The 15,603-nt window shown below is 41.3% G+C and overlaps 1 long non-coding RNA gene across 1 annotated transcript in view; it reads right to left on the reverse strand.

Moving 5' to 3' along the window:
• Positions 1–12,143: 12,143 nt before the first annotated feature.
• LOC127661908 (uncharacterized) overlaps positions 12,144–15,603 on the reverse strand; it is a 58,257-nt gene continuing 54,797 nt past the window's right edge. The window contains exon 5 of the long non-coding RNA XR_007972807.1: positions 12,144–12,292. This is a non-coding gene — a long non-coding RNA (uncharacterized LOC127661908). The remainder of the gene's footprint in view (positions 12,293–15,603) is intronic.

The following is a 15,603-nucleotide window of genomic DNA, read 5'->3' on the forward strand; positions in this document are numbered from 1 at the left end:
CGGTGACACGCGGCGCATGTGGCAGGGCATCCAGGCCATCACCAACTACAGGACAACATCAATTGCCTGTGACAAAGATGCCTCCCTTCCAGATTCTCTGAATGACTTTTACACTAGGTTTGAAGCACAGAACAATGTGGTGGCGAGGAAGACCACCCCTCCTCCCAATGACCAGGTGCTCTGTCTTTCCACAGCTGATGTGAGGAAAACTCTACGTACGAGTCAACCCACGGAAGGCTGTTGGACCAGACAACATTCCTGGCAGAGTGCTCAGAGGATGTGCAGACCAGCTGGCAGATGTTCTTAACGACATCTTCAACATCTCTCTGAGCAGCGCCATCGTCCCCATGCCAAAGAAGTCTTCAGTGTACTGCCTCAACGACTACCGTCCCGGCACACTCACACCCATCATCATGAAGTGCTTCGAGAGGCTCATCATGAGGCACATTAAGACCCAGCTGCCCCCCTCACTAGACCCACTGCAGTTTGCGTATTGTCCCAACCATTCAACAGACAACGTCATTGCCACACCCTCCATCTGGCCCTCTCCCACCTAGATAAAAAGGACTAATATGTTTGAATGCTGTTCATAGACTTCAGCTCAGCATTCAACACAATAATTCCTCAGCACCTGATTGGAAAGCTGAACCTACTGGGCCTGGACACCTCCCTCTGCAACTGGATCCTGGACTTCCTGACTAGGAGACCTCAGTCAGTCCGGATCGGGAACAGCATCTCCACCACCACCACACTGAGCACTGGGACCCCCCAGGGCTGTGTGCTCAGTCCACTGCTGTTCACTCTGCTGACTCACGACTGTGCAGCAATGCACAGCTGGAACCACATCATCAAGTTCACCGATGACACGAACGTGGTGGGTCTCATCAGCAAGAACGATGAGTCAGCATACAGAGAGGAGGTGCAGCAGCTAACGGACTGGTGTAGAGCCAACAACCTGTCACTGAATGTGGACAAAACAAAAGAAATGGTTGTTGACATTAGGAGAGCACAGAGTGACCGCTCTCTGCTGAACATCGACGGCTCCTCTGTGGAGATCGTCAAGAGCACCAAATTCCTTGGTGTTCACCTGGCGGAGAACCTCACCTGGTCCCTCAACACCAGCTCTATTACCAAGAAAGCCCAGCAGCGTCTCTACTTTTTTCGAAGGCTGAGGAAAGCACATCTCCCACCCCCTATCCTCACTACATTCTATAGAGGGACTATTGAGAGCATCCTGAGCATCTACATCACTGCCTAGTTTGGGACTTGCACGTTTCAGACCGTAAAGCCCTGCAGAGGATAGTGAGGATTTTATTTACATACTTATTTACATACTTACAATCTACAGTCTAAGTGGACAAAGCAAGTGAACAGTAATTTTACAATAGATCTATACGCAGCAAACAGGGTATGAAATTGGCACCCGCATTCCACCAACTGCGGGTATTTCATGCACAGTGAACCCAACAACAAATCAACACAGCGGAAATAATTCAACATTTCTTACAGTGGGTACATACACTATAAACTATACCAATTTATACACCAATGTAAAATACAGACTGTGAAGTACATTGTGGTAATCCTAGAGTTGTACATAAGAGGAAAACACCACTATTGCAGTGCAATTCCGCTACAAGTCGCGATGGAAATTTAAGGAAAAACATAACAGCAACTCTGGAATATCTGATAATAAAGCAAAGCAAGAGATAATTTACTGGTGTAGTCTTTCTTGTATGCCGCTTAAAGATTTAACGGAGCCTTCCTCTAATTTGTCTGGAAGAACACTACCTTTCCACACTTATATAAAGTGCATGTCATAGACATATACCTGGCATTAAAAAGGATGCAGTTACTACACAAAATAAAGACATTAATAGTCTATATTTCTATTGTCTTCTAATGTATTGCAATCAGCCCATTTATACTTCCAACTTCTTATAAATGGGCTGTCTTCATATACACTGATGAGCCAAAACATTATGAGCACTCACAGGTGAAGAAACTAACATTGATCTCCTAACAAGACCACATGTCAAGGTCTGGGTAGATTAGATGGTATGCACACAATCAGTTCTCGTAGTTAATGTGTTGAATGCAGGAGAAATGGGCAGGAGTAAAGACCTGAGTGACTTTGACAATGGTCAAATTGTTATGGCCAGATGAATAGGTCAGAGCATCTCTGAAATGACAAGACTTGTGGGGTTCTCCCGGTCAGCAGTGGCGAGTATCTACCGACAGTAGTCCAAGGTGGCACACGGAGGACAAACATAATTTTAGGCAGATGGTCAATATTTTTTGGCTCATCAGTGTATATCCCTTGTCACACCTGAGACTTTTGCCCTAGTGGCCACCGGAGGTCACTAGGTGTTTAAGAGACTTATAGTATGAAGTTTTGTTTAGCTTCTTGTGTCTCTGTTCCTGGTTCCTACCCTGATTGTTCCCACCTGTTTCTTGTTTACCTTGTTTTCCCCAATGTATTTAATGTCCTTGTGTTTGCTTGTGTCTTTGTCAGTGGTAGTTTCTTATTTACCCCATGGATGTGATGTTTGTTCTGTTCCAGAGTTTTAGTTTTGTTTTGTTCCTGTGTTTTCCAAGTTTTGTATCTGGACTCATTTTCTTATCAAATCAAAGCTGCACGTAGATCCTGGTCTCTTGACTTTTTCCTGCATCCGTAACAGAACAACTGACCAGCAATTATGGATCTAGCGGCTTTGCAGCTGCTGCACCTCAAACAGAGAGACCAAACCATAGAGCGTATATGGAGCTTTTCTGCAGTTTCGCCCAGGATTTTATTTATGGAGGGCTTTGTTTTAAGGACATCTATCGCCTTGGACTCAATGAGCCAGTGAAGTACTGTATGCCTAGAGGCAGGTGTGAACTCTATTTAGTAGAGTTCATTGACCTTGCTTTGAGGCTCACATTCTCCCCTTACTCTGTGTCACTACCAACGGCCACACCTGCCAAAGTCAATGAGCCAACGCCCACGCCTGCCATGGCCAACCAGCCAACGCCCATGCCTGCCACGTCCAACAAGTCAACGGACATGCAGCCATGGCCAATGAGCCTGTTCTTGAAGCCTCATCCGACCCAGAGCCAGTGTTGCCAGCCTCCTCTGTCCCAGAGCCAGCATTGCCAGCACTGCCAGCCTCGTCTATCCCAGAGTCTGCGTTCACGCCCACTCCAGCCCTAGTGGAATTTTCAGGGGGGACACAATGGCTCTGCTCTTAATGCCTCCCACGACTCCACCCTTAGAGTCCTCCATGACTCTGTCCACTCTCCCAGAGACTCCTCTAACAGCGGCTTTACCTGCTCCTCCTCCAGTTGCTCCACCTCTTGACCCAGTCCCGGCCCAGTGGCCACCTCCCAGGCCTCCTGACCCAGTCCTGGCACAGTGGCCGACTCCCAGGCATCCTGACCCAGTCCCAGTCCAGTGGCCGCCTCCCAGGCTCTGCTCTACTCTGCTCTGGTCTCTTTGGTCTCCTGGTCCACGTCAGTCTTCAGACTTCCTGTCCACTCCGCCTTGGGCGCCTGGTCCATCTTGCCCTCCGGTGGTCTCTCTGGGTTCACTGGTTGTCTTCAGCCCCTCTTGTTTCCCATGTGCTTTCTTGGACTGCCAGTCCCATAATGTCCTACTCATCCCGTTAACAATTTTTTGTGTGTGTGTGTGTTATGTTTAGGAGCGCCAGGAGTCGCTTCTCAAAGTGGGGGCTGTGTCACACCCGAGACTTTTGCCCTAGCAGCCACCAGAGGTCGCTTGGTGTTTAAAAGGCTTTTATTATATAGTTTTGTTTACCTTCTTGTGTCTCTGTTCCTGGTTCATGCCCTGATTGTTCCCAGCTGTTTCTCGTTTACTTTCTTTGTCCCACTGTATTTATTGTCCTTGTGTTTGCTTGTGTCTTTGTCAGTTGTTGTTTCCTGTTATCCCCATGAATGTGACGTTTGTTCTGTTACCAAGTTTTAGTTTTGTTTTGTTTCTGTGTTTTTTATGTTTTGTATCTGGACTCATTTTCTTATTAAATCAAAGCTGCACTTAGATCCTGCTCTCTTGACTTCTTACTGCATTCGTTACAGCTTGTGCTTTGCGCGCACAATTTTAACAAACCACTTACACCTAAGACTTATTAAGTATTTACATGAAAATACCAAAAGTACATTGCCATGCTCATAGCTGTGATTGCATGCACTGATGTCTTTCTGAAATGCACTAATCCTAAAAAATTGCTTTAAAGTGTAACAGCTTGCATGCCATCTTTCTGTAGGTATACGATTTCTCTGTCTAATTTCTCTTTCTTCTTTTGAATGCATGCACCATATGGACGTGCAGATGAAAGACACACATTCAAGCATGAAAATGACTTAATTAGCACTAATCACTTTTGATGAAACACATTGCTACTATTTGGCTCAATTAGGTATGGGATTTTTATTATTATTTCCTCATTTTTCTCTTGGCAACTGCAGGACAATTGAAGGCAGGGTATTTTGATGACACATTATATTTGTTTTGGCATTGGGGTATTTGATTGGATTAAGTCTGTTTACAGCTGTGTGCATCTGGATGTGTTGCTCTTGTTAACAAAGGTCAAGCAATTCATGAGCTTCTTTCACAAGCAACAGCCAGAAAATTTATATTTGGTTTATTCTTGCATTGATTCAAACTACAAAAAAGATTAAATAAGTATGATCTTTATAAGATCTAATTAACAGTGATTGGTGAGGTGTCAAATTGGTATGCAGTGAGGTCTCTAGAGGTGTCTGACCAAACTAACTGAAGTCTTGGAATGTCTATGAATGTCATTATTGTTCATGTCTCATGAGTTGTGTTGTGGAAGGTATTACTTCCAGATAAAAACTGAAAATGCATCTCACAAAAGTCCTACAATATTACACCCAACTAACTAAATGAAGTACAGAGGCATGTAAAGTGTAACCATCTGTGGTTGTAACCTGACACACGCAGAGACCTTTTCAGCAGTATTCAGATATATTCAAAACCACCTAATCTGTTTGTGTCATGACAAGAAATAATGATACATGAAATAGCACCTGAAAAAACCTGGACTGTTTAATCAGTTGAAATCTTCATATATCTGGTTGGATTAAATAACAGTCTGCAATGCAAGTTAACCAAACTTTCACTAACAATTGCCACATGGATATGTAAGGATTTTTTTTACATTTTCTATATAGTAAGTAGTGCTTGTTAGGGGTGTAAGTATACACACAAGTTGGATCAATACAGGAGTCTGAATTCACCATATTCAAACAATGCTTGAATCAAGAATGAAGATTCAGTGATAAGAGTTTTTTTTTTAACTTCTAAAACATACTAAAAATATTACCAGTTCATTACTTGTAAAACAAAAAGTACTGTTCATAGAAGCACAAAATGTTGCATTACATCCACATAGGTGATAAATGTACCGCTTTTAGGTTGCTGTGTCAAGTTAAATGAAGTTTGAAACTTAGAAAAACATGTCTTGAGATCCCTGCCTTCGGATTTGTGCTCCATCAAGCTGTGCATGAACACAAGAACATGTTCTCATCTTGTGTTGTCTGCTTTCAGTAAGTGTGGTTTGTTCTCTGTATGAGCTGCTCATTGCCTATACAGCAAGTTTAACTTAATGTCCCGCTGGAGAAAACAGATGTGAGTCAAAGCTTGAATTGCTCAGATATAATAAATAGTCCTTATTACGTTCCGGGGACCATTTTTCATGAACAAGTTGTTCATTGTTTTTTTTATTTTTAATTTTTTTATATATTTTATTTAAAGCTTTTCACATTTTTACAGAACAACCCCCCACCCCGTGCCAGCATACAAGTAACAATAAAATAAAATAAATAAATGATAAAAAAATAAAATAAATAAATAAATAAATAAATAACCAATAATGATAAATTAATATATAATATGTAGGATAGTACAAATACACACATAAACATACGATGCCCATACCTACATATGTACATACAGATACACATTGCAGATCTCTAGATACACATACATTAAAAGTAAAATGTTTAAAATAAAATGCCAATACCAATGATTACCCAATTATGGAAATAAAGTGAGTTATTGTACCCTGCAAGACGCTATATGATCTAGAGTACCACACTTCTTAGAACATATGTCCAACATGTTAAATTCCATGATCCCCTTCCAGAAATTCTATATAGGACTTCCAAACCTGAAAAAATTTCTTAGGTTTACCAGCAATTTCGTATCTGAATTTTTCCATATGTAACACACTGCTAACCTCTGCAATCCACGTCTCAAATTTAGGTACACACTCTTTGTTCCACATCAACAAAATTGCTTTCTGTGTATATATGTGGATGATTTCTTATACTTATCGCTAAAGGTTCCATCGCGATAGCAAAAAGTAAAGGGCTCAGTGGGCAGCCCTGGCGGGTACCACGATGGAGGAGGAAAGAGGGCGATCTATTATTGTTTGTGAGAACAGAGGCAGAGGGGCAAAGATACAACATTTCAACCCACGAAGAAAAATGTTGTCCCAGTCCAAATTCTCTAATGGTGCTTAATATGTAGGACCATTCCACACTGTCAAATGCCTTATAAGCATCCAGGGCTAGAATGGCTGTTTTGTCATTTTTTCCTCTACTCCCATAAACAATGTTCATAAGCCTACGTACATTATGAAAAGAAAATCTCCCGGAAATAAAGCCTGTCTGGCCATCATGTATTATTGAACTGATACATTTACTCAACCGATTTGCTAAGATTTTAGTAAATATTTTAAGATCATTTCCGAGGAGGGAAATGGGTCTATAGGAGGAAGGGTCCGTACTATCCTTATCTTTCTTTAAGATCAATGCAATGTTTGCCGAATAAAGTGTTTCTGGTAATTTTTTGTTTTCAATAGAATTTTTAAGCATCCTTAGCATCAAGGGGCCAATTTGATTAGAAAAGGCTTTATAAATTTCTATGCCAAACCCATCCGGACCAGCCGCTTTCCCATTGGGAAAACTTCTAATAGCTGTAAAAACTTCTTCCAATGTTATGTCAGAATTTAAGTTTTCCCTTGTGTCCTCACTGATTTTAGGAAGTCCTAGGGAGCGAAGGAATTTTGTAATATCAGATGAGTCTACACTACTTTGAGAGGAATATAATTCCTGATAGAATTCCTGGAATACATTGTTTATTTCTGTCGGTTTATTGGTCAAGGCCCCAGATTTCAACTTGATTGTTTTTATGGCTCTACTAGATTGTATGCCCCTAAGTTGGCGAGCTAACAAATGGTTGGGTTTGTCACCTAATTAAAATTGTTTCTGCTTTATTTTTAGTAAAAGGGAGCTAATTTGGGCAGATAAGAGTGTATTATATTCATATTTGAGCTTCATAATACTCGCCAAAGTTAAATTGGACAATGTGAGTTTGAATTGATGTTCCAGCACTGGCAACTCGGTCTCTATTTCTGCCAGCCTTTTGCGCCTCTGTTTTTTCAGTTCTGCTTGAAAATCTATAATCTGGCCTCTAATGACAGCTTTAAGAGCTTCCCATAATGTTGAATCAGACACATCCCCTGTATCATTCAGAGAAAGAAATTCAGCAATACGGGTAGCAAAAGTTTCTTTAAAATGGTCCTCATTTAACAGAGTGGGATTAAAACGCCAAGAGTAGGAGGGAGTTTCCATCTCAAAGTCTACTGTTATAGAGACAGGGGAGTGATCAGATATTACAATATTGTGATATTTAGAAGATAAGATCTTAGAGGTTAATTTGGAATCAGTTAAAAAATAGTCAATACTTGTATACGAGTTATGGACATTAGAAAAAAAAGAATAGTCTTTGTCAGTAGGGTGCTGAAGTCTCCAAATATCAAGAATATTCAGTGAATGAATGAGATTATTAAGAACAGTAGCTGAATTAGAAGGTTTGGGAGGGCTGGGGGAATACCGATCCATAAAAGGGTCCAAAATGCAATTAAAGTCCCCTCCAATAATAAGATGGGTGGAGTCAACATCAGGTATGGAATTAAAAACAGACCGAAAAGTTGTTCATTTTTTTTAATGCATTATTTTTTTGGTTTAATTATTGCATCGAATTAAATCATCAGCCCTAGTTAAAATACATTGTCTTACAGGTCGTGCACTATAGTTAAAGTGTTTAGATGTCATAAGATGGCATTGTGTGAGGAACAGTGTGAAAAGTAAGTGTTTATGAACTGTTAATCTTCCGTTGTACTTGTTATTTGTCTGAATGTGAATAAAAGTCGTTGTTGTAGGAAACTGCCACAATACAAACAACGAGCCACATAATAATAATTTTACAAATCTTTTGGTATAGTAATGTGATTCTATGAGACCAGGTTTTCTAAAACACATTGAATCCTGCAGACTTTGATCTCTTGAGACATCTATATGATTTCCAGGAAGGTTGTGAAAAAGGTTACATTAAAACTGAAACTGAAAGAGAGGTGCTGTCAGGATACAAACTAGGACAACAAGGTTAGAAGGATTCAGAATAACTTTTAATGAAGCTTTCGTAGGACAGTAGGGAAGTTCAGATGCATCAACGGGCGCTGTGAGTATAATACTGATGAATGACCGTCTTTTCTCTTGCAGATAACGGCAGGCTTGAGTGTGGTAAGTATCACAATCCAAAGGACGCGGAGTATGAACACCAGGGAGATGGAGGAGTCTCTAGATGAGGGAAAACAGGTAAGTAACACAAGGGTGCACTGAGGAAACAGATTGGAATAGTCTCAGGAACAATCGTCTGAAAAGCACAGAGAGCAGGTTAGTGGATATTTCCTCGTTCAAGGTTTGACAGAGACTGGAGGTGAGTTGTGCTCTTAAATAGTGCTGGTGATTGCTGGATTGCTGGATTGATGACAGGTGCAGGTGATTAGTATTCGGGTGAGTGTGATCTTTGTGTTGTGGATGTGAGTGAGCCTGATTGCCTCCTGACATTACCCCCTCCAGGGTCCAGCCAGCGACTCGAGGACCCCGACGTCGTGGTGGTCTGCCTCGAGGTCGTGGGGCTGGTCGATGTGGATGTTGTTGGTGGAATTCAGTGAGAAGAGTTGGGTCCAGGATATCGTCTCGAGAAACCCAAGATCTTTCTTCTGGCCCGTGAACCTTCCCAGTCGACAAGGTATTCTATACGACCACCCCGACGCCGGGAGTCCAGGATTTCGTGGACTGAGTAGATGGGGTCCTCTTCAATGGTAGGTAAGGGAGGGGTCTGGTCAGAATCAGGCTCTGTAGTGGGAGGAAAAACAGAAGGATAATGAGGTTTCAGGAGAGATACATGGAAAACTGGGTGAATCTTGAATCGAGGAGGTAGGTGAAGCTTATATGTGACTGGATTGACTTGATGGAGAATTTTAAAAGGTCCGATATATCGTGGGCTCAATTTACGACATGTTTGGCGTAGACGGATGTCTCGAGTCGAGAGCCAGACAAGTTGACCAGGTTCAAACACAGGGGTGTCATTTCGACGTACATCTGCAAATCTTTTGTGTCTGTGTATGGCCCGTTGGAGATGATGATGGGCATCATTCCACACTCTTTCACTTTCTCGAAACCAGAAATCAACTGAAGGGACCTCGGAAGGCTCACCGGACCATGGAAATGTGGTGGCTGGAAACCTAGGAAACATTGGAAAGGTGTTAGCCCTGTGGTGGTCTGATGCAAGGAGTTTTGGGCGTATTCTGCCCAGGCAAGGAATTGATTCCACGTGTCTTGATGATCTTGACAGAACGTGCGGAGGAAACGATTAATTTCTTGAACCTTCCTCTCAGTCTGCCCATTAGCCTGGGTATGATATCCCGATGTCAAGCTTATCGTCACTCCGAGAAGAGAAAAGAAAGCTTTCCAAACCCGAGAGATGAATTGAGGTCCTCGATCGGACACAATGTCCTCAGGGAGGCCAAAATGACGAAAAACCTGGTTGAAGAGGCTCTCGGCTGTCTCAAGAGCTGTAGGAAGGCCTGGTAAGGGGATCAGTTTACAGGCTTTGGAGAATCTGTCAACTATAATGAGAATGCAGGTGTTGCCTCCTGATGGAGGTAAATCAGTAATGAAATCAATACCCAGATGCGACCACGGCCGTTGAGGAATAGGTAGAGGTAATAGTTTCCCAGAAGGTAAGTGACGTGGAGTTTTAGATATAGCGCAAATTTGACACCCCTGGACGAAGCGTTGTACTTCCTTTCTCATGCCTGGCCACCAATATCGTTGCTGTAGGAGAGTGTAAGTCTGTGTCGCTCCAGGATGACCCGTACCAACTGACGAATGAGCAGATTCGATGAGAGGTAGGCGATATTCATCTGGGACATACGTGAGGGTGTCTGGGCATTCTGGTGGAGTAGGTTCTAGTCTCGTGGCTTCCTGGATTTGATCATTAATGTCCCATTGAATGGGATTGACAAAAACTGTAGTGGGCAGAACTGGTTCAGGTTCATCAATGGTGTCTGGAAGAGCATGGAGTCTGGATAAAGCATCCGCACGGGTATTCTTGGATCCTGGACGATAGGTGATATAGAAGTGGAACCGAGTGAAGAATAAAGCCCAATGGGCTTGACGTGGGTTTAGTCTCTTGGCTTCTTTGAGATACTGAAGGTTCTTATGATCGGTAAGTACCGTGAAAGGATGTTGTGCCCCTTCGAGCCAATGTCTCCACTCTTCCAAAGCCAATTTGATGGCGAGGAGTTCCCGGTTACCCACATCATAATTCTGTTCAGCTGGGGATAATTTTTTTGAAAAGAAGGCACAGGGAAGAGGTTTATGGGAATCCCCCTGGTGCTGAGAAAGTATGGCACCTACTCCAGTTGTGGAGGCATCGACTTCAACGATGAAGGCTATGTCTGGGTTAGGGTGGCGTAGAAGAGGAGCAGAGATGAACTCGTTTTTCAACGTCTGGAAGGCATGGTCAGCTTCAAGGTTCCAGGACAGGGATTTTGGTTTCCCTTTCAGGAGAGAGGTAAGAGCAGAGGTTATGGTACTGTAATTGTTAATGAACCTGCGATAGAAATTCGCGAAGCCAAGGAATCGTTGGAGCTCTTTTACTCTTTACGGAGTGGGCCATGAGGTGACTGCCGCGACCTTTCCTTCATCCATCTTCACCCCCTGCTTACCCACAATGTACCCAAGGAAAGTAACCGAATCTTGATGGAAGATGCATTTCTCTGCTTTTAGGAAGAGGGAGTGATCTCGTAATCGTTGGAGAACACTGGAGACATGTCGTTGATGTGAAGATTCGTCTTGGGAGAAGATAAAAATGTCATCAATATATACTATCACAAATTTGTTGAGGAAATCACGGAGTATTTCATTCATGAAATCTTGAAACACCGAAGGGGCGTTGACCAGACCATACGGCATAACAAGATATTCGTAGTGGCCAGAGGGGGTAATGAATGCGGTATTCCACTCATCCCCCTCTCGTATCCGGATTAGATTATACGCACTTCTGAGGTCAAGCTTGGTGAAGATACTAGCGCCTCGTAGCTGTTCGAATGTCACAGTTCCAATCTCAAAGTGTCAGAATGATCCTTCCCAAATGTTAGCTACTCACCTTATTCAGCCCCACCACTTTTCAGAGTGTGGGATCACAGAAAGAATTTTTTAACAAAAGTTGATGGAGTCTACACAACCCCTTTACTACATTAAAATGCTCGTGAGGTGTTTTGCTGTCACTGTAAATGTTCATTTTCCCGTCACCTGTAGAGTTAAATTGGACCTGGCAGATCACATTCAGACTGTTTTGACTTTTTCATTAAACAAGCATTTAATTGCTATACTTGTAATTCTGCTTAATTGTTTTAGGTTTTAAATGTGTAGTTTAAATCAATAGGTTTCAGTTTCAGATGTCATTGTAGAAATGTAGTATTCACAGTCAGACATGATTACTTTAATCAATGAGTGAAAGTGTCAAATAACAGGACAGTTACTGAGATTAAGCAAGTAGTTTTCGGCTGGTCATGTGATTGTAACATGTGTGGACCCTCTCCATGTAGAATAAAACAGCTTTTATAAGATTACTGATATGACTGGAGTCTTCATTTTAATGTGAGTGCTCATGATTTTCTATTGTAACAAAGAAGGACACCGTGAGCTGGTTTCTTCAAAACACAGGTAGAGAATTTTTAATTAGCCACTTCTCTGGTTTACAGCTTCACAATAACTCATCAGCTGCACAGGGATGTAGTCACTTAAACACATCAGTTTCACAATAATATAGCTTCGGGTAAGGCTCTTGACCCAGTCTCTCTCTCTTGATCTGGCGCTGGCGTGGTCCTTTTATGTCACTCTCCCAATCTCACTACAATTAGAGACAGATGTTAGTCATAATTTGGCTCAGGTGTATGTACCCTTACCGCTCCCTTAAGGAGTTCACATTTTTAATGAGAAAAGAATTACTGAGTGCACCTTTAACTATGCGCGATGGGTGAATGACATGAGTAGATGGTCAGAGGTGCCCCAATCAGAGATAATTTGTAATGACTTGGTGATGTCTCTAGGAGCTTCATGAGGAACAGAGGCTTCTCTGTTCATCCACAGTGTGAAGGTAAGGTCTTGTGGATTTTTGAATTAAGTATTCTTGTTTTAAAATCTCCCCCGCTCTGCTTCCATTTGTTATGGCATCCCCTGAACAATTTAAAATACTCACGATAACGTTTGGCAACTCTATAACCTGAAAATCCAATTTGCTTGCTAATTACACTTTGACATCAACGCCATAGATATACCATAAATGGTCAAAACTGAGAGAAATTAATAAAACTAACTAACTTTATATCATAATCCATTTTTTATTTCCATGATTTATCATTGGATTTTTGTCCTAGCACTCACCCATGCAAAACTCAATATTGTACTGCTAGGGTTGTTTTTGTTTGCTTTTAATCTTGTTGCTAGAGTGTTCTAACTGGTTGCTGGGAAGTTGCTATGCTGTTACAAGGGCACTCTTAAACATTTTCTTGGGTGTTCTAGATAGTTTCTAGAGCACTGTTAGTGGTTGCCAAGGTGTTCTGGGTGGTTGTAGGGTGTTCAGGATGGTTGTGTGAGTGTTAGTAGGGTGTTTTGTGTGGTTACTAAGTGGTCGCTTATTGGCCCAATTCAAAAGAGCCAACCCTTTAACCTGTTAACCTGCACCAGTGCGCAGTCGCACCGAAGAGCCCCCCAGTTTAATGTTTATGAATAGATTTAACGTGAAAGAACATCATTAATCTTGGCAAACTATATATCATTTTAAAGGTGTAAGCCTCAAGCATCGATGATAGAGCTCTGTTTTTCGATGAAAAGCTTATAACGAATGTATTTCTTGCATTTATGTAAGCAATACAGATCAAACAAACGTAATCAAAAACGGAGTACTTACCAGTAGTGTCGTAATAACGAGCCACACACGCATCCACTGCTAAAAGTTCCAGATTGGATGGAAAGGTGAGGGTCCACTGAATAACATCCCATAGAGCATTTTTAGTCCAAAGAAACAATAACGTTGTAACATTGATGGTTATTCCTTTGTTTACATCGAAGTTTCTTCAGGGTGAAGTATCATACTTGTCGGTTATGCAATAAAATTATGCATAAAAACAGACTCCGGTAGCCGAACGTTATATGGGTGTGTTGCTTAGAGTGTAATGAACAAATTAAGACCGCACACACACACACAAATACAAAGATAGGCAATATATAGGTCGAAATATCCAAACACTGCGGTCAGTTTTTTGACGTCATGATATGCTGATCCTATTGTTTTGTCTTTACAACGAAAGTCAATGAAAGAATTGAAATGATATGATTGATAGAAAATGTAGCCAAGCAGTGCACGATTCCAACGATATCCGGAAGTTTAAATTCCTCGCGAACAAGATGTTTTTTTATTTATTTGAATCAGCCACTCTAACCTGCGAATTAGGCTGTGACCACACCCCGTCATTTGACAACAAACGAGCCATAGTAAAAAGACGGTTCCCCAGTCAACATCTGTTTTCGCGTCTTACTTACTGGACGGATTATCTCATCAAATGGATCGTCAAAAGAAGTTTTTTTCTGCTGAAGATGTTTTATTTGAGATCACTCGAAGCAGCGATGACTAAATTGAGGAGTGAATACAGCGACGACGGTGATATACTTGAGGACGGAAAAGATGGTCCAATTTTACATCGGTGAGTTGCTATGTAACATGCACACATTATACGTGTGTGTGTGTGTGTGTGTGAGAGAGAGAGAGTGTGTGTGTGTGTGTGTGTGTGTGTGTGTGTGTTTGTTTTCCCATTTGATTTATATGGTAAATGCATTGTGGTCTGAAAAGACCAAATATAAAACAAATGGCTTGTCTGATGGCTGGCCATCAGTGTGATTGTTTGTTGGTTCTATGTCTGACCATCCATATGAATGCTGTCTGTATCACTGGCCATCACCAGCCATTGAATGTTGAATGGGCGACTATCGGTATGAATAGTGTATATGACTAAAATAGCTTGCAGTACCCTTCATAACATTTGATCATTAGGTTGCTTTTTGAGGTATCCAAGGAGGCTTCTTGGTACCTGGACATAGTCTTGGAAAAATATTGCAGAAATCTCATTTTTCATAATATCTTCCTCAAATGTGAAATATAAACTGATGAGACTTGTGGCTTTCAATCAATTGCCTAACTGGATTCATCCAGGTTTGTTTTCATTGATTTTTCCATAAAATAATGAAATGTTACTTGCAGTACAAATTATCTTCAAGACATTTTAAATTCTATAAATTTTTGTCTGTGTAAGTTTTTTCAACTTTTACATTTGGGTAATAAACTCCAAAGTGTCTTCTTTTTAAATATGTCTAAATTGTGCATGTAGAGCAAATTGTTCAGTAACTACAATTATTTTAGTTTGGGGATGTCATTTCTGGGGATGTGCCACAGGCAGGGGGAGGTAGAAAGGGAACCGACATAGTCTTGGAAAAAAGCTTGCAGGAACCCCATTTTTCATTATATCTTCCTCAAATTTGAAATATAAACTGATGAGACTTGTGGCTTTCAATCCTTTACGTAATTGGATTCCTCCAGGTCTATTTTTATATATTTGTACATGAAATAATAAAACATTTTTTGAAGTTCTCATTATTTATGAGGCACTTCAACTTTTATAACTTTTTATTTGTTTGAGCATTATCAACTCTGATTTGTTGTTAGTAGAGTGCCAAGTGTCTTCTTTCCAAAGAGACCTTAATTGTGCCTGTGGTACACTGTTCTCAGGAGCTATATTTATTTTAATTCAGGTATGTCATTTTCAGCTGTGAGCCCCTGAGTGGGGGTGCAGGTTAACAGGTTAACCTTTATGATATTCTTGTCCGTAAGTATGGCTCGGGTCCCTCCTTCTTTATAGATCTGTGGGATTTCCCCCCTCGTTTTATTGCCTTCCATATGGAAACCATAAGTTTATTTGCTTAGAAAAGTAATGGTAATGGTCTGTAGCACAAACAGTCAATACCGTCAGTCAGTAAAAATACCGTCAGTAATTACATATTAAGGCCACATCGACACAAAATTGTTCCCTACTTTGGGAGAGTAAAACCCTGTTCTAATGTGGATAAGAGGTGTAATCTATTTTCAAACGAATAGATATTAGTGTGGAC

Source organism: Xyrauchen texanus, chromosome 21 (assembly GCF_025860055.1).
Source record: "Xyrauchen texanus isolate HMW12.3.18 chromosome 21, RBS_HiC_50CHRs, whole genome shotgun sequence".
In the NCBI taxonomy this organism is placed as follows: Eukaryota; Metazoa; Chordata; class Actinopteri; order Cypriniformes; family Catostomidae; genus Xyrauchen; species Xyrauchen texanus.